This window comes from Heloderma suspectum, chromosome 1 (genome assembly GCF_057233095.1).
Source record: "Heloderma suspectum isolate Gila_16-S chromosome 1, 16-S_ref, whole genome shotgun sequence".
Lineage (NCBI taxonomy): Eukaryota > Metazoa > Chordata > Lepidosauria > Squamata > Helodermatidae > Heloderma > Heloderma suspectum.
The window spans coordinates 231528738-231550897 of record NC_139458.1 but is presented as its reverse complement, the minus strand read 5'-3'; positions in this window follow the sequence as shown (position 1 = coordinate 231550897).

Here is a 22160-nt window from a genome sequence, read left to right as displayed (position 1 = left end):
TTGACCAATCTAGGCTTTACCAAGACGCTGGTTCCTTCCTGGGAAGCCTAGTGTCCCCAATCCTAACCCCAATTTGAGTCTCAACCCTAATTTCCTGTTTTGACTGAAACATTGCCCCGTCCTCACGTTGTACTTATAGAGGGTCGGCACCCCTTTCTGATGACCTGCTCAGTTCGTTTCACCAAGCTAGTCTTCCCTAAGAACCTGGTTCCCTCCTCGGAAGCCAAGTCTCCCCAACCCTAACCCTAACTTGGGTTTTTACCCAAATTTTCTAGAGGAACTTTAACATCCCCCAGTCCACGCAGTGTACTAAAAGACAGGAGGGAACACATCCTGTTGGGCCACTCAATCGGTTTCAACATGCTTGGCTTTACAGATGCCCTGGTTCCATCCTGGGAAGCCAAGTCTCGCCAACCCTAACCCTAATTTGAGTCTCAACCCTAATTTCCTCTTTGGACTGAAACATACCGCCGTCCACAGAGTGTACCAAATGTCAGTATGGAAGACATCTTGATGTCCCCCTCAGGCTGATTCACCAAGTTAGGCTTCACCAAGAACCCGTTTCTTACCTAGGAAGCCCAGTTTCCCCAACCCTAACCCTAACTTGGGTTTTTACCCTACTTTATTTTGGGAATGAAACATCCCCTCGTCCACGCGGTGTACTAAAAGACAGGAGGCAACCCATCCTGCAGGCCCACTTATCCTATTTCTCCATGCTTGGCTTTTCCGAGGCCCTGGTTCACTCCAGGGAAGCCAAGTCTCCCGAACCCTAACCCTAACTTGAGTCTTAACCCTAATTTACTTGTGCAACTGTCACAAACCCCCATCCACAGGTTGTACTAAAAGACGGCAGGCATACCATTCCTTTGGCCCTCTCAGTCTGTTTCACCAGGCTTGGCTTCAGCAACACCCTGTTTCCATTCTGGGAAGCCAAGTCTCCTGACCCCTAACCCTAAGTTGGGTCTGAACCCTAATTTCCTCTTGGGACTGAAACTTGTCCCTGTCCACAAGATGTACTAACAGGCAGTTAGTTAACCACCAATGGCTCACTCAGTCTGTTTGACCAATCTAGGCTTTACCAAGATGCTGGTTCCTTCCTGGGAAGCCTAGTGTCCCCAACTCTAACCCTAATTTGAGTCTCAACCCTTATTTCCTCTTTGGACTGAAACATACCGCCGTCCACAGAGTGTACCAAATGTCAGTATGGAAGACATCTTGATGTCCCCCTCAGGCTGATTCACCAAGCTAGTCTTCACCAAGAACCCGTTTCTTACCTAGGAAGCCCAGTTTCCCCAACCCTAACCCTAACTTGGGTTTTTACCCTACTTTATTTTGGGAATGAAACATCCCCTCGTCCACGCGGTGTACAAAAAGACAGGAGGCAACCCATCCTGCAGGCCCACTTATCCTATTTCTACATGCTTGGCTTTTCCGAGGCCCTGGTTCACTCCAGGGAAGCCAAGTCTCCCAAACCCTAACCCTAACTTGAGTCTTAACCCTAATTTACTTGTGCAACTGTCACAAACCCCCATCCACAGGTTGTACTAAAAGACGGCAGGCATACCATTCCTTTGGCCCTCTCAGTCTGTTTCACCATGCTTGGCTTCAGCAACACCCTGTTTCCATTCTGGGAAGCCAAGTCTCCTGACCCCTAACCCTAAGTTGGGTCTGAACCCTAATTTCCTCTTGGGACTGAAACTTGTCCCTGTCCACAAGATGTACTAACAGGCAGTTAGTTAACCACCAATGGCTCACTCAGTCTGTTTGACCAATCTAGGCTTTACCAAGATGCTGGTTCCTTCCTGGGAAGCCTAGTGTCCCCAACCCTAACCCTAATTTGAGTCTCAACCCTAATTTCCTGTTTAGACTGAAACATCGCCCCGTCCTCACGTTGTACTTATAGAGGGTCGGCACCCCTTTCTGATGACCTGCTCAGTTCGTTTCACCAAGCTAGTCTTCCCTAAGAACCTGGTTCCCTCCTCGGAAGCCAAGTCTCCCCAACCCTAACCCTAACTTGGGGTTTTACCCAAATTTTCTAGAGGAACTTTAACATCCCCCAGTCCACGCAGTGTACTAAAAGACAGGAGGGGACACATCCTGTTGGGCCACTCAATCTGTTTCAACATGCTTGGCTTTACAGATGCCCTGGTTCCATCCTGGGAAGCCAAGGCTAACCAACCCTAACCCTAATTTGAGTCTCAATCCTAAGTTCCTCTTTGGACTGAAACATACCGCCGTCCATAGAGTGTACCAAATGTCAGTATGGAAGACATCTTGATGTCCCCCTCAGGCTGATTCACCCAGCTAGGCTTCACCAAGAACCTGTTTCTTACCTAGGAAGCCCAGTTTCCCCAACCCTAACCCTAACTTGGGTTTTTACCCTACTTTATTTTGGGAATGAAACATCCCCTCGTCCACGCGGTGTACTAAAAGACAGGAGGCAACCCATCCTGCAGGCCCACTTATCCTATTTCTACATGCTTGGCTTTTCCGAGGCCCTGGTTCACTCCAGGGAAGCCAAGTCTCCCAAACCCTAACCCTAACTTGAGTCTTAACCCTAATTTGCTTGTGCAACTGTCACAAACCCCCATCCACAGGTTGTACTAAAAGACGGCAGGCATACCATTCCTTTGGCCCTCTCAGTCTGTTTCACCATGCTTGGCTTCAGCAACACCCTGTTTCCATTCTGGGAAGCCAAGTCTCCTGACCCCTAACCCTAAGTTGGGTCTGAACCCTAATTTCCTCTTGGGACTGAAACTTGTCCCTGTCCACAAGATGTACTAACAGGCAGTTAGTTAACCACCAATGGCTCACTCAGTCTGTTTGACCAATCTAGGCTTTACCAAGACGCTGGTTCCTTCCTGGGAAGCCTAGTGTCCCCAATCCTAACCCTAATTTGAGTCTCAACCCTAATTTCCTGTTTTGACTGAAACATCGCCCCGTCCTCACGTTGTACTTATAGAGGGTCGGCACCCCTTTCTGATGACCTGCTCAGTTCGTTTCACCAAGCTAGTCTTCCCTAAGAACCTGGTTCCCTCCTCGGAAGCCAAGTCTCCCCAACCCTAACCCTAACTTGGGTTTTTACCCAAATTTTCTAGAGGAACTTTAACATCCCCCAGTCCACGCAGTGTACTAAAAGACAGGAGGGAACACATCCTGTTGGGCCACTCAATCGGTTTCAACATGCTTGGCTTTACAGACGCCCTGGTTCCATCCTGGGAAGCCAAGTCTCGCCAACCCTAACCCTAATTTGAGTCTCAACCCTAATTTCCTCTTGGGACTGAAACTTGTCCCTGTCCACAAGCTGTACTAATGGGCAGTAAGTTATCCTCCAATGGCTCACTCAGTCTGTTTGACCAATCTAGGCTTTACCAAGACGTTGGTTCCTTCCTGGGAAGCCTAGTGTCCCCAACCCTAACCCTAATTTGAGTCTCAACCCTAATTTCCTGTTTAGACTGAAACATCGCCCCGTCCTCACGTTGTACTTATAGAGGGTCGGCACCCCTTTCTGATGACCTGCTCAGTTCGTTTCACCAAGCTAGTCTTCCCTAAGAACCTGGTTCCCTCCTCGGAAGCCAAGTCTCCCCAACCCTAACCCTAACTTGGGTTTTTACCCAAATTTTCTAGAGGAACTTTAACATCCCCCAGTCCACGCAGTGTACTAAAAGACAGGAGGGAACACATCCTGTTGGGCCACTCAATCTGTTTCAACATGCTTGGCTTTACAGTGGCCCTGGTTCCATCCTGGGAAGCCAAGTTTCGCCAACCCTAACCCTAATTTGAGTCTCAACCCTAATTTCCTCTGTGGACTGAAACATACCGCCGTCCACAAAGTGTACCAAATGTCAGTATGGAAGACATCTTGATGTCCCCCTCAGGCTGATTCACCAAGTTAGGCTTCACCAAGAACCCGTTTCTTACCTAGGAAGCCCAGTTTCCCCAACCCTAACCCTAACTTGGGTTTTTACCCTACTTTATTTTGGGAATGAAACATCCCCTCGTCCACGCGGTGTACTAAAAGACAGGAGGCAACCCATCCTGCAGGCCCACTTATCCTATTTCTCCATGCTTGGCTTTTCCGAGGCCCTGGTTCACTCCAGGGAAGCCAAGTCTCCCGAACCCTAACCCTAACTTGAGTCTTAACCCTAATTTACTTGTGCAACTGTCACAAACCCCCATCCACAGGTTGTACTAAAAGACGGCAGGCATACCATTCCTTTGGCCCTCTCAGTCTGTTTCACCATGCTTGGCTTCAGCAACACCCTGTTTCCATTCTGGGAAGCCAAGTCTCCTGACCCCTAACCCTAAGTTGGGTCTGAACCCTAATTTCCTCTTGGGACTGAAACTTGTCCCTGTCCACAAGATGTACTAACAGGCAGTTAGTTAACCACCAATGGCTCACTCAGTCTGTTTGACCAATCTAGGCTTTACCAAGATGCTGGTTCCTTCCTGGGAAGCCTAGTGTCCCCAATCCTAACCCTAATTTGAGTCTCAACCCTAATTTCCTGTTTAGACTGAAACATCGCCCCGTCCTCACGTTGTACTTATAGAGGGTCGGCACCCCTTTCTGATGACCTGCTCAGTTCGTTTCACCAAGCTAGTCTTCCCTAAGAACCTGGTTCCCTCCTCGGACGCCAAGTCTCCCCAACCCTAACCCTAACTTGGGTTTTTACCCAAATTTTCTAGAGGAACTTTAACATCCCCCAGTCCACGCAGTGTACTAAAAGACAGGAGGGAACACATCCTGTTGGGCCACTCAATCGGTTTCAACATGCTTGGCTTTACAGACGCCCTGGTTCCATCCTGGGAAGCCAAGTCTCGCCAACCCTAACCCTAATTTGAGTCTCAACCCTAATTTCCTCTTGGGACTGAAACATGTCCCTGTCCACAAGCTGTACTAATGGGCAGTATGTTATCCTCCAATGGCTCACTCAGTCTGTTTGACCAATCTAGGCTTTACCAAGACGTTGGTTCCTTCCTGGGAAGCCTAGTGTCCCCAACCCTAACCCTAATTTGAGTCTCAACCCTAATTTCCTGTTTAGACTGAAACATCGCCCCGTCCTCACGTTGTACTTATAGAGGGTCGGCACCCCTTTCTGATGACCTGCTCAGTTCGTTTCACCAAGCTAGTCTTCCCTAAGAACCTGGTTCCCTCCTCGGAAGCCAAGTCTCCCCAACCCTAACCCTAACTTGGGTTTTTACCCAAATTTTCTAGAGGAACTTTAACATCCCCCAGTCCACGCAGTGTACTAAAAGACAGGAGGGAACACATCCTGTTGGGCCACTCAATCTGTTTCAACATGCTTGGCTTTACAGTGGCCCTGGTTCCATCCTGGGAAGCCAAGTTTCGCCAACCCTAACCCTAATTTGAGTCTCAACCCTAATTTCCTCTTTGGACTGAAACATACCGCCGTCCACAGAGTGTACCAAATGTCAGTATGGAAGACATCTTGATGTCCCCCTCAGGCTGATTCACCCAGCTAGGCTTCACCAAGAACCCGTTTCTTACCTAGGAAGCCCAGTTACCCCAACCCTAACCCTAACTTGGGTTTTGACCCTACTTTATTTTGGGAATGAAACATCCCCTCGTCCACACGATGTACAAAAAGACAGGAGGCAACCCATCCTGCAGGCCCACTTATCCTATTTCTCCATGCTTGGCTTTTCCGAGGCCCTGGTTCACTGCAGGGAAGCCAAGTCTCCCGAACCCTAACCCTAACTTGAGTCTTAACCCTAATTTACTTGTGCAACTGTCACAAACCCCCATCCACAGGTTGTACTAAAAGACGGCAGGCATACCATTCCTTTGGCCCTCTCAGTCTGTTTCACCAGGCTTGGCTTCTGCAACACCCTGTTTCCATTCTGGGAAGCCAAGTCTCCTGACCCCTAACCCTAAGTTGGGTCTGAACCCTAATTTCCTCTTGGGACTGAAACTTGTCCCTGTCCACAAGCTGTACTAATGGGCAGTATGTTATCCTCCAATGGCTCACTCAGTCTGTTTGACCAATCTAGGCTTTACCAAGATGCTGGTTCCTTCCTGGGAAGCCTAGTGTCCCCAACCCTAACCCTAATTTGAGTCTCAACCCTAATTTCCTGTTTAGACTGAAACATCGCCCCGTCCTCACGTTCTACTTATAAAGGGTCGGCACCCCTTTCTGATGACCTGCTCAGTTCGTTTCACCAAGCTAGTCTTCCCTAAGAACCTGGTTCCCTCCTCGGAAGCCAAGTCTCCCCAACCCTAACCCTAACTTGGGTTTTTACCCAAAATTACTAGAGGAACTTTAACATCCCCCAGTCCACGCAGTGTACTAAAAGGCCCGAGGGAACACATCCTGTTGGGCCACTCAATCTGTTTCAACATGCTTGGCTTTACAGATGCCCTGGTTCCATCCTGGGAAGCCAAGTCTCGCCAAACCTAACCCTAATTTGATTCTCAACCCTAATTTCCTCTTTGGACTGAAACATACCGCTGTCCACAGAGTGTACCAAATGTCAGTATGGAAGACATCTTGATGTCCCCCTCAGGCTGATTCACCAAGCTAGGCTTCACCAAGAACCCGTTTCTTACTTAGGAAGCCCAGTTTCCCCAACCCTAACCCTAACTTGGGTTTTTACCCTACTTTATTTTGGGAATGAAACATCCCCTCGTCCACGCGGTGTACTAAAAGACAGGAGGCAACCCATCCTGCAGGCCCACTTATCCTATTTCTACATGCTTGGCTTTTCCGAGGCCCTGGTTCACTCCAGGGAAGCCAAGTCTCCCAAACCCTAACCCTAACTTGAGTCTTAACCCTAATTTGCTTGTGCAACTGTCACAAACCCCCATCCACAGGTAGTACTAAAAGACGGCAGGCATACCATTCCTTTGGCCCTCTCAGTCTGTTTCACCATGCTTGGCTTCAGCAACACCCTGTTTCCATTCTGGGAAGCCAAGTCTCCTGACCCCTAACCCTAAATTGGGTCTGAACCCTAATTTCCTCTTGGGACTGAAACTTGTCCCTGTCCACAAGATGTACTAACAGGCAGTTAGTTAACCACCAATGGCTCACTCAGTCTGTTTGACCAATCTAGGTTTTACCAAGACGCTGGTTCCTTCCTGGGAAGCCTAGTGTCCCCAATCCTAACCCTAATTTGAGTCTCAACCCTAATTTCCTGTTTTGACTGAAACATTGCCCCGTCCTCACGTTGTACTTATAGAGGGTCGGCACCCCTTTCTGATGACCTGCTCAGTTCGTTTCACCAAGCTAGTCTTCCCTAAGAACCTGGTTCCCTCCTCGGAAGCCAAGTCTCCCCAACCCTAACCCTAACTTGGGTTTTTACCCAAATTTTCTAGAGGAACTTTAACATCCCCCAGTCCACGCAGTGTACTAAAAGACAGGAGGGAACACATCCTGTTGGGCCACTCAATCGGTTTCAACATGCTTGGCTTTACAGATGCCCTGGTTCCATCCTGGGAAGCCAAGTCTCGCCAACCCTAACCCTAATTTGAGTCTCAACCCTAATTTCCTCTTTGGACTGAAACATACCGCCGTCCACAGAGTGTACCAAATGTCAGTATGGAAGACATCTTGATGTCCCCCTCAGGCTGATTCACCAAGTTAGGCTTCACCAAGAACCCGTTTCTTACCTAGGAAGCCCAGTTTCCCCAACCCTAACCCTAACTTGGGTTTTTACCCTACTTTATTTTGGGAATGAAACATCCCCTCGTCCACGCGGTGTACTAAAAGACAGGAGGCAACCCATCCTGCAGGCCCACTTATCCTATTTCTCCATGCTTGGCTTTTCCGAGGCCCTGGTTCACTCCAGGGAAGCCAAGTCTCCCGAACCCTAACCCTAACTTGAGTCTTAACCCTAATTTACTTGTGCAACTGTCACAAACCCCCATCCACAGGTTGTACTAAAAGACGGCAGGCATACCATTCCTTTGGCCCTCTCAGTCTGTTTCACCATGCTTGGCTTCAGCAACACCCTGTTTCCATTCTGGGAAGCCAAGTCTCCTGACCCCTAACCCTAAGTTGGGTCTGAACCCTAATTTCCTCTTGGGACTGAAACTTGTCCCTGTCCACAAGATGTACTAACAGGCAGTTAGTTAACCACCAATGGCTCACTCAGTCTGTTTGACCAATCTAGGCTTTAGCAAGATGCTGGTTCCTTCCTGGGAAGCCTAGTGTCCCCAATCCTAACCCTAATTTGAGTCTCAACCCTAATTTCCTGTTTAGACTGAAACATCGCCCCGTCCTCACGTTGTACTTATAGAGGGTCGGCACCCCTTTCTGATGACCTGCTCAGTTCGTTTCACCAAGCTAGTCTTCCCTAAGAACCTGGTTCCCTCCTCGGACGCCAAGTCTCCCCAACCCTAACCCTAACTTGGGTTTTTACCCAAATTTTCTAGAGGAACTTTAACATCCCCCAGTCCACGCAGTGTACTAAAAGACAGGAGGGAACACATCCTGTTGGGCCACTCAATCGGTTTCAACATGCTTGGCTTTACAGACGCCCTGGTTCCATCCTGGGAAGCCAAGTCTCGCCAACCCTAACCCTAATTTGAGTCTCAACCCTAATTTCCTCTTGGGACTGAAACATGTCCCTGTCCACAAGCTGTACTAATGGGCAGTATGTTATCCTCCAATGGCTCACTCAGTCTGTTTGACCAATCTAGGCTTTACCAAGACGTTGGTTCCTTCCTGGGAAGCCTAGTGTCCCCAACCCTAACCCTAATTTGAGTCTCAACCCTAATTTCCTGTTTAGACTGAAACATCGCCCCGTCCTCACGTTGTACTTATAGAGGGTCGGCACCCCTTTCTGATGACCTGCTCAGTTCGTTTCACCAAGCTAGTCTTCCCTAAGAACCTGGTTCCCTCCTCGGAAGCCAAGTCTCCCCAACCCTAACCCTAACTTGGATTTTTACCCAAATTTTCTAGAGGAACTTTAACATCCCCCAGTCCACGCAGTGTACTAAAAGACAGGAGGGAACACATCCTGTTGGGCCACTCAATCTGTTTCAACATGCTTGGCTTTACAGTGGCCCTGGTTCCATCCTGGGAAGCCAAGTTTCGCCAACCCTAACCCTAATTTGAGTCTCAACCCTAATTTCCTCTTTGGACTGAAACATACCGCCGTCCACAGAGTGTACCAAATGTCAGTATGGAAGACATCTTGATGTCCCCCTCAAGCTGATTCACCCAGCTAGGCTTCACCAAGAACCCGTTTCTTACCTAGGAAGCCCAGTTACCCCAACCCTAACCCTAACTTGGGTTTTTACCCTACTTTATTTTGGGAATGAAACATCCCCTCGTCCACACGATGTACAAAAAGACAGGAGGCAACCGATCCTGCAGGCCCACTTATCCTATTTCTCCATGCTTGGCTTTTCCGAGGCCCTGGTTCACTGCAGGGAAGCCAAGTCTCCCGAACCCTAACCCTAACTTGAGTCTTAACCCTAATTTACTTGTGCAACTGTCACAAACCCCCATCCACAGGTTGTACTAAAAGACGGCAGGCATACCATTCCTTTGGCCCTCTCAATCTGTTTCACCAGGCTTGGCTTCTGCAACACCCTGTTTCCATTCTGGGAAGCCAAGTCTCCTGACCCCTAACCCTAAGTTGGGTCTGAACCCTAATTTCCTCTTGGGACTGAAACTTGTCCCTGTCCACAAGCTGTACTAATGGGCAGTATGTTATCCTCCAATGGCTCACTCAGTCTGTTTGACCAATCTAGGCTTTACCAAGATGCTGGTTCCTTCCTGGGAAGCCTAGTGTCCCCAACCCTAACCCTAATTTGAGTCTCAACCCTAATTTCCTGTTTAGACTGAAACATCGCCCCGTCCTCACGTTCTACTTATAAAGGGTCGGCACCCCTTTCTGATGACCTGCTCAGTTAGTTTCACCAAGCTAGTCTTCCCTAAGAACCTGGTTCCCTCCTCGGAAGCCAAGTCTCCCCAACCCTAACCCTAACTTGGGTTTTTACCCAAAATTACTAGAGGAACTTTAACATCCCCCAGTCCACGCAGTGTACTAAAAGGCCCGAGGGAACACATCCTGTTGGGCCACTCAATCTGTTTCAACATGCTTGGCTTTACAGATGCCCTGGTTCCATCCTGGGAAGACAAGTCTCGCCAAACCTAACCCTAATTTGATTCTCAACCCTAATTTCCTCTTTGGACTGAAACATACCGCTGTCCACAGAGTGTACCAAATGTCAGTATGGAAGACATCTTGATGTCCCCCTCAGGCTGATTCACCAAGCTAGGCTTCACCAAGAACCCGTTTCTTACTTAGGAAGCCCAGTTTCCCCAACCCTAACCCTAACTTGGGTTTTTACCCTACTTTATTTTGGGAATGAAACATCCCCTCGTCCACACGATGTACAAAAAGACAGGAGGCAACCCATCCTGCAGGCCCACTTATCCTATTTCTCCATGCTTGGCTTTTCCGAGGCCCTGGTTCACTGCAGGGAAGCCAAGTCTCCCGAACCCTAACCCTAACTTGAGTCTTAACCCTAATTTACTTGTGCAACTGTCACAAACCCCCATCCACAGGTTGTACTAAAAGACGGCAGGCATACCATTCCTTTGGCCCTCTCAGTCTGTTTCACCAGGCTTGGCTTCTGCAACACCCTGTTTCCATTCTGGGAAGCCAAGTCTCCTGACCCCTAACCCTAAGTTGGGTCTGAACCCTAATTTCCTCTTGGGACTGAAACTTGTCCCTGTCCACAAGCTGTACTAATGGGCAGTATGTTATCCTCCAATGCCTCACTCAGTCTGTTTGACCAATCTAGGCTTTACCAAGATGCTGGTTCCTTCCTGGGAAGCCTAGTGTCCCCAACCCTAACCCTAATTTGAGTCTCAACCCTAATTTCCTGTTTAGACTGAAACATCGCCCCGTCCTCACGTTCTACTTATAAAGGGTCGGCACCCCTTTCTGATGACCTGCTCAGTTAGTTTCACCAAGCTAGTCTTCCCTAAGAACCTGGTTCCCTCCTCGGAAGCCAAGTCTCCCCAACCCTAACCCTAACTTGGGTTTTTACCCAAAATTACTAGAGGAACTTTAACATCCCCCAGTCCACGCAGTGTACTAAAAGGCCCGAGGGAACACATCCTGTTGGGCCACTCAATCTGTTTCAACATGCTTGGCTTTACAGATGCCCTGGTTCCATCCTGGGAAGCCAAGTCTCGCCAAACCTAACCCTAATTTGATTCTCAACCCTAATTTCCTCTTTGGACTGAAACATACCGCTGTCCACAGAGTGTACCAAATGTCAGTATGGAAGACATCTTGATGTCCCCCTCAGGCTGATTCACCAAGCTAGGCTTCACCAAGAACCCGTTTCTTACTTAGGAAGCCCAGTTTCCCCAACCCTAACCCTAACTTGGGTTTTTACCCTACTTTATTTTGGGAATGAAACATCCCCTCATCCACGCGGTGTACTAAAAGACAGGAGGCAACCCATCCTGCAGGCCCACTTATCCTATTTCTACATGCTTGGCTTTTCCGAGGCCCTGGTTCACTCCAGGGAAGCCAAGTCTCCCAAACCCTAACCCTAACTTGAGTCTTAACCCTAATTTGCTTGTGCAACTGTCACAAACCCCCATCCACAGGTAGTACTAAAAGACGGCAGGCATACCATTCCTTTGGCCCTCTCAGTCTGTTTCACCATGCTTGGCTTCAGCAACACCCTGTTTCCATTCTGGGAAGCCAAGTCTCCTGACCCCTAACCCTAAATTGGGTCTGAACCCTAATTTCCTCTTGGGACTGAAACTTGTCCCTGTCCACAAGATGTACTAACAGGCAGTTAGTTAACCACCAATGGCTCACTCAGTCTGTTTGACCAATCTAGGTTTTACCAAGACGCTGGTTCCTTCCTGGGAAGCCTAGTGTCCCCAATCCTAACCCTAATTTGAGTCTCAACCCTAATTTCCTGTTTTGACTGAAACATTGCCCCGTCCTCACGTTGTACTTATAGAGGGTCGGCACCCCTTTCTGATGACCTGCTCAGTTCGTTTCACCAAGCTAGTCTTCCCTAAGAACCTGGTTCCCTCCTCGGAAGCCAAGTCTCCCCAACCCTAACCCTAACTTGGGGTTTTACCCAAATTTTCTAGAGGAACTTTAACATCCCCCAGTCCACGCAGTGTACTAAAAGACAGGAGGGAACACATCCTGTTGGGCCACTCAATCGGTTTCAACATGCTTGGCTTTACAGATGCCCTGGTTCCATCCTGGGAAGCCAAGTCTCGCCAACCCTAACCCTAATTTGAGTCTCAACCCTAATTTCCTCTTTGGACTGAAACATACCGCCGTCCACAGAGTGTACCAAATGTCAGTATGGAAGACATCTTGATGTCCCCCTCAGGCTGATTCACCAAGTTAGGCTTCACCAAGAACCCGTTTCTTACCTAGGAAGCCCAGTTTCCCCAACCCTAACCCTAACTTGGGTTTTTACCCTACTTTATTTTGGGAATGAAACATCCCCTCGTCCACGCGGTGTACTAAAAGACAGGAGGCAACCCATCCTGCAGGCCCACTTATCCTATTTCTCCATGCTTGGCTTTTCCGAGGCCCTGGTTCACTCCAGGGAAGCCAAGTCTCCCGAACCCTAACCCTAACTTGAGTCTTAACCCTAATTTACTTGTGCAACTGTCACAAACCCCCATCCACAGGTTGTACTAAAAGACGGCAGGCATACCATTCCTTTGGCCCTCTCAGTCTGTTTCACCATGCTTGGCTTCAGCAACACCCTGTTTCCATTCTGGGAAGCCAAGTCTCCTGACCCCTAACCCTAAGTTGGGTCTGAACCCTAATTTCCTCTTGGGACTGAAACTTGTCCCTGTCCACAAGATGTACTAACAGGCAGTTAGTTAACCACCAATGGCTCACTCAGTCTGTTTGACCAATCTAGGCTTTACCAAGATGCTGGTTCCTTCCTGGGAAGCCTAGTGTCCCCAATCCTAACCCTAATTTGAGTCTCAACCCTAATTTCCTGTTTAGACTGAAACATCGCCCCGTCCTCACGTTGTACTTATAGAGGGTCGGCACCCCTTTCTGATGACCTGCTCAGTTCGTTTCACCAAGCTAGTCTTCCCTAAGAACCTGGTTCCCTCCTCGGACGCCAAGTCTCCCCAACCCTAACCCTAACTTGGGTTTTTACCCAAATTTTCTAGAGGAACTTTAACATCCCCCAGTCCACGCAGTGTACTAAAAGACAGGAGGGAACACATCCTGTTGGGCCACTCAATCGGTTTCAACATGTTTGGCTTTACAGACGCCCTGGTTCCATCCTGGGAAGCCAAGTCTCGCCAACCCTAACCCTAATTTGAGTCTCAACCCTAATTTCCTCTTGGGACTGAAACATGTCCCTGTCCACAAGCTGTACTAATGGGCAGTATGTTATCCTCCAATGGCTCACTCAGTCTGTTTGACCAATCTAGGCTTTACCAAGACGTTGGTTCCTTCCTGGGAAGCCTAGTGTCCCCAACCCTAACCCTAATTTGAGTCTCAACCCTAATTTCCTGTTTAGACTGAAACATCGCCCCGTCCTCACGTTGTACTTATAGAGGGTCGGCACCCCTTTCTGATGACCTGCTCAGTTCGTTTCACCAAGCTAGTCTTCCCTAAGAACCTGGTTCCCTCCTCGGAAGCCAAGTCTCCCCAACCCTAACCCTAACTTGGGTTTTTACCCAAATTTTCTAGAGGAACTTTAACATCCCCCAGTCCACGCAGTGTACTAAAAGACAGGAGGGAACACATCCTGTTGGGCCACTCAATCTGTTTCAACATGCTTGGCTTTACAGTGGCCCTGGTTCCATCCTGGGAAGCCAAGTTTCGCCAACCCTAACCCTAATTTGAGTCTCAACCCTAATTTCCTCTTTGGACTGAAACATACCGCCGTCCACAGAGTGTACCAAATGTCAGTATGGAAGACATCTTGATGTCCCCCTCAGGCTGATTCACCCAGCTAGGCTTCACCAAGAACCCGTTTCTTACCTAGGAAGCCCAGTTACCCCAACCCTAACCCTAACTTGGGTTTTTACCCTACTTTATTTTGGGAATGAAACATCCCCTCGTCCACACGATGTACAAAAAGACAGGAGGCAACCGATCCTGCAGGCCCACTTATCCTATTTCTCCATGCTTGGCTTTTCCGAGGCCCTGGTTCACTGCAGGGAAGCCAAGTCTCCCGAACCCTAACCCTAACTTGAGTCTTAACCCTAATTTACTTGTGCAACTGTCACAAACCCCCATCCACAGGTTGTACTAAAAGACGGCAGGCATACCATTCCTTTGGCCCTCTCAATCTGTTTCACCAGGCTTGGCTTCTGCAACACCCTGTTTCCATTCTGGGAAGCCAAGTCTCCTGACCCCTAACCCTAAGTTGGGTCTGAACCCTAATTTCCTCTTGGGACTGAAACTTGTCCCTGTCCACAAGCTGTACTAATGGGCAGTATGTTATCCTCCAATGGCTCACTCAGTCTGTTTGACCAATCTAGGCTTTACCAAGATGCTGGTTCCTTCCTGGGAAGCCTAGTGTCCCCAACCCTAACCCTAATTTGAGTCTCAACCCTAATTTCCTGTTTAGACTGAAACATCGCCCCGTCCTCACGTTCTACTTATAAAGGGTCGGCACCCCTTTCTGATGACCTGCTCAGTTAGTTTCACCAAGCTAGTCTTCCCTAAGAACCTGGTTCCCTCCTCGGAAGCCAAGTCTCCCCAACCCTAACCCTAACTTGGGTTTTTACCCAAAATTACTAGAGGAACTTTAACATCCCCCAGTCCACGCAGTGTACTAAAAGGCCCGAGGGAACACATCCTGTTGGGCCACTCAATCTGTTTCAACATGCTTGGCTTTACAGATGCCCTGGTTCCATCCTGGGAAGCCAAGTCTCGCCAAACCTAACCCTAATTTGATTCTCAACCCTAATTTCCTCTTTGGACTGAAACATACCGCTGTCCACAGAGTGTACCAAATGTCAGTATGGAAGACATCTTGATGTCCCCCTCAGGCTGATTCACCAAGCTAGGCTTCACCAAGAACCCGTTTCTTACTTAGGAAGCCCAGTTTCCCCAACCCTAACCCTAACTTGGGTTTTTACCCTACTTTATTTTGGGAATGAAACATCCCCTCGTCCACGCGGTGTACTAAAAGACAGGAGGCAACCCATCCTGCAGGCCCACTTATCCTATTTCTACATGCTTGGCTTTTCCGAGGCCCTGGTTCACTCCAGGGAAGCCAAGTCTCCCAAACCCTAACCCTAACTTGAGTCTTAACCCTAATTTGCTTGTGCAACTGTCACAAACCCCCATCCACAGGTAGTACTAAAAGACGGCAGGCATACCATTCCTTTGGCCCTCTCAGTCTGTTTCACCATGCTTGGCTTCAGCAACACCCTGTTTCCATTCTGGGAAGCCAAGTCTCCTGACCCCTAACCCTAAGTTGGGTCTGAACCCTAATTTCCTCTTGGGACTGAAACTTGTCCCTGTCCACAAGATGTACTAACAGGCAGTTAGTTAACCACCAATGGCTCACTCAGTCTGTTTGACCAATCTAGGCTTTACCAAGATGCTGGTTCCTTCCTGGGAAGCCTAGTGTCCCCAACCCTAACCCTAATTTGAGTCTCAACCCTAATTTCCTGTTTAGACTGAAACATCGCCCCGTCCTCACGTTGTACTTATAGAGGGTCGGCACCCCTTTCTGATGACCTGCTCAGTTCGTTTCACCAAGCTAGTCTTCCCTAAGAACCTGGTTCCCTCCTCGGAAGCCAAGTCTCCCCAACCCTAACCCTAACTTGGGGTTTTACCCAAATTTTCTAGAGGAACTTTAACATCCCCCAGTCCACGCAGTGTACTAAAAGACAGGAGGGGACACATCCTGTTGGGCCACTCAATCTGTTTCAACATGCTTGGCTTTACAGATGCCCTGGTTCCATCCTGGGAAGCCAAGGCTAACCAACCCTAACCCTAATTTGAGTCTCAACCCTAATTTCCTCTTTGGACTGAAACATACCGCCGTCCACAGAGTGTACCAAATGTCAGTATGGAAGACATCTTGATGTCCCCCTCAGGCTGATTCACCCAGCTAGGCTTCACCAAGAACCCGTTTCTTACCTAGGAAGCCCAGTTACCCCAACCCTAACCCTAACTTGGGTTTTTACCCTACTTTATTTTGGGAATGAAACATCCCCTCGTGCACACGATGTACAAAAAGACAGGAGGCAACCCATCCTGCAGGCCCACTTATCCTATTTCTCCATGCTTGGCTTTTCCGAGGCCCTGGTTCACTGCAGGGAAGCCAAGTCTCCCGAACCCTAACCCTAACTTGAGTCTTAACCCTAATTTACTTGTGCAACTGTCACAAACCCCCATCCACAGGTTGTACTAAAAGACGGCAGGCATACCATTCCTTTGGCCCTCTCAGTCTGTTTCACCAGGCTTGGCTTCTGCAACACCCTGTTTCCATTCTGGGAAGCCAAGTCTCCTGACCCCTAACCCTAAGTTGGGTCTGAACCCTAATTTCCTCTTGGGACTGAAACTTGTCCCTGTCCACAAGCTGTACTAATGGGCAGTATGTTATCCTCCAATGGCTCACTCAGTCTGTTTGACCAATCTAGGCTTTACCAAGATGCTGGTTCCTTCCTGGGAAGCCTAGTGTCCCCAACCCTAACCCTAATTTGAGTCTCAACCCTAATTTCCTGTTTAGACTGAAACATCGCCCCGTCCTCACGTTCTACTTATAAAGGGTCGGCACCCCTTTCTGATGACCTGCTCAGTTAGTTTCACCAAGCTAGTCTTCCCTAAGAACCTGGTTCCCTCCTCGGAAGCCAAGTCTCCCCAACCCTAACCCTAACTTGGGTTTTTACCCAAAATTACTAGAGGAACTTTAACATCCCCCAGTCCACGCAGTGTACTAAAAGGCCCGAGGGAACACATCCTGTTGGGCCACTCAATCTGTTTCAACATGCTTGGCTTTACAGATGCCCTGGTTCCATCCTGGGAAGCCAAGTCTCGCCAAACCTAACCCTAATTTGATTCTCAACCCTAATTTCCTCTTTGGACTGAAACATACCGCTGTCCACAGAGTGTACCAAATGTCAGTATGGAAGACATCTTGATGTCCCCCTCAGGCTGATTCACCAAGCTAGGCTTCACCAAGAACCCGTTTCTTACTTAGGAAGCCCAGTTTCCCCAACCCTAACCCTAACTTGGGTTTTTACCCTACTTTATTTTGGGAATGAAACATCCCCTCGTCCACGCGGTGTACTAAAAGACAGGAGGCAACCCATCCTGCAGGCCCACTTATCCTATTTCTACATGCTTGGCTTTTCCGAGGCCCTGGTTCACTCCAGGGAAGCCAAGTCTCCCAAACCCTAACCCTAACTTGAGTCTTAACCCTAATTTGCTTGTGCAACTGTCACAAACCCCCATCCACAGGTAGTACTAAAAGACGGCAGGCATACCATTCCTTTGGCCCTCTCAGTCTGTTTCACCATGCTTGGCTTCAGCAACACCCTGTTTCCATTCTGGGAAGCCAAGTCTCCTGACCCCTAACCCTAAATTGGGTCTGAACCCTAATTTCCTCTTGGGACTGAAACTTGTCCCTGTCCACAAGATGTACTAACAGGCAGTTAGTTAACCACCAATGGCTCACTCAGTCTGTTTGACCAATCTAGGTTTTACCAAGACGCTGGTTCCTTCCTGGGAAGCCTAGTGTCCCCAATCCTAACCCTAATTTGAGTCTCAACCCTAATTTCCTGTTTTGACTGAAACATTGCCCCGTCCTCACGTTGTACTTATAGAGGGTCGGCACCCCTTTCTGATGACCTGCTCAGTTCGTTTCACCAAGCTAGTCTTCCCTAAGAACCTGGTTCCCTCCTCGGAAGCCAAGTCTCCCCAACCCTAACCCTAACTTGGGTTTTTACCCAAATTTTCTAGAGGAACTTTAACATCCCCCAGTCCACGCAGTGTACTAAAAGACAGGAGGGAACACATCCTGTTGGGCCACTCAATCGGTTTCAACATGCTTGGCTTTACAGATGCCCTGGTTCCATCCTGGGAAGCCAAGTCTCGCCAACCCTAACCCTAATTTGAGTCTCAACCCTAATTTCCTCTTTGGACTGAAACATACCGCCGTCCACAGAGTGTACCAAATGTCAGTATGGAAGACATCTTGATGTCCCCCTCAGGCTGATTCACCAAGTTAGGCTTCACCAAGAACCCGTTTCTTACCTAGGAAGCCCAGTTTCCCCAACCCTAACCCTAACTTGGGTTTTTACCCTACTTTATTTTGGGAATGAAACATCCCCTCGTCCACGCGGTGTACTAAAAGACAGGAGGCAACCCATCCTGCAGGCCCACTTATCCTATTTCTCCATGCTTGGCTTTTCCGAGGCCCTGGTTCACTCCAGGGAAGCCAAGTCTCCCGAACCCTAACCCTAACTTGAGTCTTAACCCTAATTTACTTGTGCAACTGTCACAAACCCCCATCCACAGGTTGTACTAAAAGACGGCAGGCATACCATTCCTTTGGCCCTCTCAGTCTGTTTCACCAGGCTTGGCTTCAGCAACACCCTGTTTCCATTCTGGGAAGCCAAGTCTCCTGACCCCTAACCCTAAGTTGGGTCTGAACCCTAATTTCCTCTTGGGACTGAAACTTGTCCCTGTCCACAAGATGTACTAACAGGCAGTTAGTTAACCACCAATGGCTCACTCAGTCTGTTTGACCAATCTAGGCTTTACCAAGATGCTGGTTCCTTCCTGGGAAGCCTAGTGTCCCCAATCCTAACCCTAATTTGAGTCTCAACCCTAATTTCCTGTTTAGACTGAAACATCGCCCCGTCCTCACGTTGTACTTATAGAGGGTCGGCACCCCTTTCTGATGACCTGCTCAGTTAGTTTCACCAAGCTAGTCTTCCCTAAGAACCTGGTTCCCTCCTCGGACGCCAAGTCTCCCCAACCCTAACCCTAACTTGGGTTTTTACCCAAATTTTCTAGAGGAACTTTAACATCCCCCAGTCCACGCAGTGTACTAAAAGACAGGAGGGAACACATCCTGTTGGGCCACTCAATCGGTTTCAACATGCTTGGCTTTACAGACGCCCTGGTTCCATCCTGGGAAGCCAAGTCTCGCCAACCCTAACCCTAATTTGAGTCTCAACCCTAATTTCCTCTTGGGACTGAAACATGTCCCTGTCCACAAGCTGTACTAATGGGCAGTATGTTATCCTCCAATGGCTCACTCAGTCTGTTTGACCAATCTAGGCTTTACCAAGACGTTGGTTCCTTCCTGGGAAGCCTAGTGTCCCCAACCCTAACCCTAATTTGAGTCTCAACCCTAATTTCCTGTTTAGACTGAAACATCGCCCCGTCCTCACGTTGTACTTATAGAGGGTCGGCACCCCTTTCTGATGACCTGCTCAGTTCGTTTCACCAAGCTAGTCTTCCCTAAGAACCTGGTTCCCTCCTCGGAAGCCAAGTCTCCCCAACCCTAACCCTAACTTGGGTTTTTACCCAAATTTTCTAGAGGAACTTTAACATCCCCCAGTCCACGCAGTGTACTAAAAGACAGGAGGGAACACATCCTGTTGGGCCACTCAATCTGTTTCAACATGCTTGGCTTTACAGTGGCCCTGGTTCCATCCTGGGAAGCCAAGTTTCGCCAACCCTAACCCTAATTTGAGTCTCAACCCTAATTTCCTCTTTGGACTGAAACATACCGCCGTCCACAGAGTGTACCAAATGTCAGTATGGAAGACATCTTGATGTCCCCCTCAGGCTGATTCACCCAGCTAGGCTTCACCAAGAACCCGTTTCTTACCTAGGAAGCCCAGTTACCCCAACCCTAACCCTAACTTGGGTTTTGACCCTACTTTATTTTGGGAATGAAACATCCCCTCGTCCACACGATGTACAAAAAGACAGGAGGCAACCCATCCTGCAGGCCCACTTATCCTATTTCTCCATGCTTGGCTTTTCCGAGGCCCTGGTTCACTGCAGGGAAGCCAAGTCTCCCGAACCCTAACCCTAACTTGAGTCTTAACCCTAATTTACTTGTGCAACTGTCACAAACCCACATCCACAGGTTGTACTAAAAGACGGCAGGCATACCATTCCTTTGGCCCTCTCAATCTGTTTCACCAGGCTTGGCTTCTGCAACACCCTGTTTCCATTCTGGGAAGCCAAGTCTCCTGACCCCTAACCCTAAGTTGGGTCTGAACCCTAATTTCCTCTTGGGACTGAAACTTGTCCCTGTCCACAAGCTGTACTAATGGGCAGTATGTTATCCTCCAATGGCTCACTCAGTCTGTTTGACCAATCTAGGCTTTACCAAGATGCTGGTTCCTTCCTGGGAAGCCTAGTGTCCCCAACCCTAACCCTAATTTGAGTCTCAACCCTAATTTCCTGTTTAGACTGAAACATCGCCCCGTCCTCACGTTCTACTTATAAAGGGTCGGCACCCCTTTCTGATGACCTGCTCAGTTAGTTTCACCAAGCTAGTCTTCCCTAAGAACCTGGTTCCCTCCTCGGAAGCCAAGTCTCCCCAACCCTAACCCTAACTTGGGTTTTTACCCAAAATTACTAGAGGAACTTTAACATCCCCCAGTCCACGCAGTGTACTAAAAGGCCCGAGGGAACACATCCTGTTGGGCCACTCAATCTGTTTCAACATGCTTGGCTTTACAGATGCCCTGGTTCCATCCTGGGAAGCCAAGTCTCGCCAAACCTAACCCTAATTTGATTCTCAACCCTAATTTCCTCTTTGGACTGAAACATACCGCTGTCCACAGAGTGTACCAAATGTCAGTATGGAAGACATCTTGATGTCCCCCTCAGGCTGATTCACCAAGCTAGGCTTCACCAAGAACCCGTTTCTTACTTAGGAAGCCCAGTTTCCCCAACCCTAACCCTAACTTGGGTTTTTACCCTACTTTATTTTGGGAATGAAACATCCCCTCGTCCACGCGGTGTACTAAAAGACAGGAGGCAACCCATCCTGCAGGCCCACTTATCCTATTTCTACATGCTTGGCTTTTCCGAGGCCCTGGTTCACTCCAGGGAAGCCAAGTCTCCCAAACCCTAACCCTAACTTGAGTCTTAACCCTAATTTGCTTGTGCAACTGTCACAAACCCCCATCCACAGGTAGTACTAAAAGACGGCAGGCATACCATTCCTTTGGCCCTCTCAGTCTGTTTCACCATGCTTGGCTTCAGCAACACCCTGTTTCCATTCTGGGAAGCCAAGTCTCCTGACCCCTAACCCTAAGTTGGGTCTGAACCCTAATTTCCTCTTGGGACTGAAACTTGTCCCTGTCCACAAGATGTACTAACAGGCAGTTAGTTAACCACCAATGGCTCACTCAGTCTGTTTGACCAATCTAGGCTTTACCAAGATGCTGGTTCCTTCCTGGGAAGCCTAGTGTCCCCAACCCTAACCCTAATTTGAGTCTCAACCCTAATTTCCTGTTTAGACTGAAACATCGCCCCGTCCTCACGTTGTACTTATAGAGGGTCGGCACCCCTTTCTGATGACCTGCTCAGTTCGTTTCACCAAGCTAGTCTTCCCTAAGAACCTGGTTCCCTCCTCGGAAGCCAAGTCTCCCCAACCCTAACCCTAACTTGGGGTTTTACCCAAATTTTCTAGAGGAACTTTAACATCCCCCAGTCCACGCAGTGTACTAAAAGACAGGAGGGGACACATCCTGTTGGGCCACTCAATCTGTTTCAACATGCTTGGCTTTACAGATGCCCTGGTTCCATCCTGGGAAGCCAAGGCTAACCAACCCTAACCCTAATTTGAGTCTCAACCCTAATTTCCTCTTTGGACTGAAACATACCGCCGTCCACAGAGTGTACCAAATGTCAGTATGGAAGACATCTTGATGTCCCCCTCAGGCTGATTCACCCAGCTAGGCTTCACCAAGAACCCGTTTCTTACCTAGGAAGCCCAGTTACCCCAACCCTAACCCTAACTTGGGTTTTTACCCTACTTTATTTTGGGAATGAAACATCCCCTCGTCCACACGATGTACAAAAAGACAGGAGGCAACCCATCCTGCAGGCCCACTTATCCTATTTCTCCATGCTTGGCTTTTCCGAGGCCCTGGTTCACTGCAGGGAAGCCAAGTCTCCCGAACCCTAACCCTAACTTGAGTCTTAACCCTAATTTACTTGTG